A 4,317-nucleotide genomic window follows, 5' to 3' on the forward strand; every position below is an offset into this window, starting at 1 on the left:
ACTCTCGGCAGGGATTCACTTGGGTGAATTTTTCCTTGGCCGAGAGGTTTTCTTTCGTACTCTCGACAAGGATTCGCTTGGGTGAATTCTTCCTTGGCCGAGAGGTTTTCTTTCAACTCTCTTGGCCGAGAGGCTTTTCTTTCGTACTCTCGGCAGGGATTCACTTGGGTGAATTCTTCCTTAGCCGAGATGTTTTCCTTTCGTACTCTCGGCAGGGATTCACTTGAGTGAATTCTTCCTTGGCCGAGAGGTTTTCTTTCAATTCTCTTGGCCGAGAGGCCGAGAGGTTTTGCTTTCGTACTCTCGGCAGGGATTCACTTGGGTGAATTCTTCCTTGGCCGAAAGGCTTTTCTTTCGTACTCTCGGCAGGGATTCACTTGGGTGAATTCTTCCTTGGCCGAGAGGTTTTCTTCCGTACTCTCGGCAGGGATTCACTTGGGTGAATTCTTCCTTGACCGAGAGGTTTTCTTTCGAACTCTCTTGGCTGAAAGGCCGAGAGGTTTTCATCCGTACTCTCGACAGGGATTCACTTTGGTGAATTCTTCCTTGGCCGAGAGGTTTTCTTTCAATTCTCTTGGCCTAGAGGCCGAGAGGTTTTGCTTTCGTACTCACGGCAGGGATTCACTTGGGTGAATTCTTCCTTGGCCGAGGGGTTTTCTTGTGACCTCTCTTGGCCGAGAGGCCGAGAGGTTTTGCTTTCGTACTCTCGGCAGGGATTCACTTGGGTGAATTCTTCCTTGGCCGAGAGGTTTTCTTTCGAACTCTCTTGGCCGAGAGGTTTTTCTTTCGAATGAATTCATACGTAGCTGGTAAGTCTAATTTCATTAAATGTGGTGCCTCGTTAAAACCTCTTCAATCAAAAACCCTTGGGAAAAAAGATTGAAGGTAGGAAAGAGTACACCCTTAATACATATCAGCTAAAATACATTTTCAAACGACTGGCGTTCCATGTCTTGGGAACTCCCCGTCCTCTCGGGTTCATCAGGTGCTCGAGCCTTGTTTAGGAATTCTTTCAATTCCTCCAGCTGCATGTATTTGGTGGCTCTTTGGCGCAACTCATCCATTGTCGTGGTCGGCTGCATGCATAAACTATCAAAAAACGGTCCCGGCTTTAGCGCAGTTACCATGTGGTGCATCGCCACTTCGGGACTTAGGTTCCGTATGTCCAAAGCCATCTTATTAAATCTGTCCATAAAGGCTCTCAAGGACTCCGACTTCTCTTGTCGGATATTCACCAAGGCGATCGAAGTGAGGTGGTGTGGTCGGCTGGTAGTGAACTGAGCTCCGAACTTAGTTGCAAGTGTGTCAAAACAATCTATGGACTGAGCCGGTAGTCGGGTGAACCAGGTTAAGGCTGCCCCCTTAAGAGAGGTGGGAAATATTCGGCACCATAGCGCGTCTTCTGCCGTGTGCAAGCCAACCTGGGTTAGGTACGCGTTCACATGTTCGTCTGGGTCTGTGGTTCCATCATATTTATCCAACGTGGGATTGCTCCAGGTTCCCGGCAAGGGAACTTCAAGGACGGTTTCGGCAAAGGGGTTTCTTCGGGGTGTCGTGCCTAACACGTTATGCGAGGTCGGCCTTACGTTTTCCTGATACGAGCTTCCGACCTCATGTGTGTCCGCATTCGCGTGGTCCCCTGAGGGGATGTTATCCACGGCTTCCGGTATTTCCGGCTTCTCGGCAAGCTTTTCTTTCATCCGAGCATTCTCCTTCCTCAAAGCTTCCATTTCCTTCTGCATTTTCAAGATTAACGTCATAGGGTCTAGATGGCTGGTTTCTTCTTGCACATTCCTATCGTTACCCGTCATGTTCCTCGTAGTCACCATGTGGACAATTTGTGGGGTTTTTTCTTCTCGGTCCCACGGTGGGCGCCAAAATGTTCCTACGAGATCTAAACCCTGCAGAACACTTCCTCTGATGATGTCTTGTGCTGTTCTTCTCGTCTTGCCGGTCTTTCGGTTGGTCTTCTTTCAGCTGGATCTTCGGCTTAGACACGATGGGAGGAGTACCTGCGAAGACACTCCGACGATCAAGTCAGACCGAGAGCTAAGTACCAGAAGAGTGGGGAGTGAATAGTTACCTTGAGTGTTGTGCCTCTTCTACTATTTATACTGCTCTAAATGGGCTATGGCTGTTATGGGCCTGCTTTAGGGTCCAAACGAAGGCTCAATTATCACCTAAGTTGGCTTGTTTATACCTAATTATGTGTTTAGCTTTGCATCTTGTCGTCTAGTCGGCTTGGTCGTCTGGTCGGCCTTTCGGCCATCAGGTAGTACAGTATGTCTATCCATGTTGCTTGCTTTTCCATTCCTAACCTCCATGACCATTAGTGTAGTATTGAATAGCTTTATGTCTTTCACTTCAAGGCCTCCTCATTCCTTTGACTTAGACACATTTTTCCATTTAATCCATGCTACTTTCCTACCTTCACTTCCCAATCCCATAAACAATTTCTCTAAATTCTCCAAGTTACCTTCCCCACACTTGATGATATTTTAAATAATGTCAAATAAAATAAATGTAGGGAAATTATTAGATATTTTATTAAGCATACTCTTCCTATAAAAGATAAATATGTACTTTTCATTTAGCTAGTCATTTCTTCATTTTCTCTATTATCCCTTGTAAAATATTTTTTCCTGGGATTTCCCCTACCAGCATACCCAAGTAGACAATACTCAAAAATTTATAACCTCTGAAAATTTTTCTATAATACATTTGTCCAAACCCCCCTTCAATCTTACTTTTTGAAAAACTCACCTTAAGTTCGTATGCAAGTTCAAAGCATCTTAGAATACTTTTCAAAACCAAAATATTGTGTTTTTGCCTCATATATGATAGTGTTGCCTTCATGACCAATTGAATTTCTTGAATTGTTGAGATGATTGGCGGAAGCTAATGGATGAAATGGACAAGGATGGCTCCAATAAAGCTATGATTTCCTTGAAAGGTGCATGGAGAGTAGGGAGAGTGATTGGTTGGGTCATATCACTTGGAGAGGTGAAGGAGAAGATCAAGGGGTCTATCCTAGATAGGTCTAGACAAGGGAGTGAGAAAGCTTGCAAATTTGGCAACAATTCACTCATATATTTGATCTTAGAAAAATGAGAGCCAAGCACCCCAATATATAGTGATGAGGTCCGACTAATGTAGAAGGAAAGAATGGGAAAAATTCAAACCAATTAAGTTTGAATTAGGCACCTAAAATGAGATCACAATGCAAGCATGACTAGGTGTGTTTCAAGTCACACATTTAGGTCTGGATGACCAGCCTAGGTTAATTAGGAGTCTTCTAGAAACCCTAATTTTAACCTAGGTTGATTTTTATATGACTAAATTCAACCCTAATTCAAATTAAGAAAAATTACAAGTAAAATTCTTATCCTAACTTTAGCAAAATTAATACTCTAGAAATTCTACACTAGGTTATGGCACTTTTGAACATGTATAAAAGGGTGTCTCTGCCATCAGTAGCAGAGTCCCAGTCTTCTTGAATCTTCCTTGCCATTGACCTAGTAGTTGGTCCTGAGTTTGGCCTTCTTCCATCAATATATGACTAGTGTCCTCACCAAATTGTAACATGTTAACCTTCACCTCTTTAATTCCCACTTTTACCCCTTTTAACATGTGTTTTTTCCCTGCCTATCTTACAATTCCTGGTAGCCTTTTTACCGTCATCAACAATAGGAAAGGTTCAAGCGAATCTCCTCTTCTTAATCCTTTTTATGGTTTAAATTCTTCTATTGGGCTTCCATTAACCATGATTGATATTTTTTATGATTCTAAACAACCCTTTACACAGATAATCCATGTTTTACATAAAGATATCTTCTCATCATATAATATATAAAAAATCACCTTAGTTAATCATATGTATTCTCATAATCAATCTTTACTATGTGTTCTTCCTTCTTCTAACATAGTTTATAGCATCATTAACTAATAGCACACTATCCATCAATCACATTCCCTCAATAAAAGTCTATTGATTTTTGTTAATAATTTTGTGTAATACTTTTTTTAGTATGTTGGAAAGTACCTTTGATACGATCTTATACATGTTTCTTACCAATGGTATTGGTCTAAAATCTTCTAGGCCTTAGGATAAAATCTGATTTAGGTACTACCTCTTGGTCACTCTCCACTTCCATCAAAGTTATTACATTTGACACTCTCGCTTTAATGATTTCCAAGGAAAACTATAATTATATCCATGTGGTCCTGGGCTTTTAGTGCCTTCACAATTCCACTTTGCTTCCCAAATCTTTATTTATGTAAATTTTTGTCTTAACATCTTATTATTCTTCATTTGTC

The sequence above is a fragment of the Phaseolus vulgaris genome, chromosome 7, assembly GCF_051622355.1.
Source record: "Phaseolus vulgaris cultivar YP4 chromosome 7, ASM5162235v1, whole genome shotgun sequence".
Classification (NCBI taxonomy): domain Eukaryota; kingdom Viridiplantae; phylum Streptophyta; class Magnoliopsida; order Fabales; family Fabaceae; genus Phaseolus; species Phaseolus vulgaris.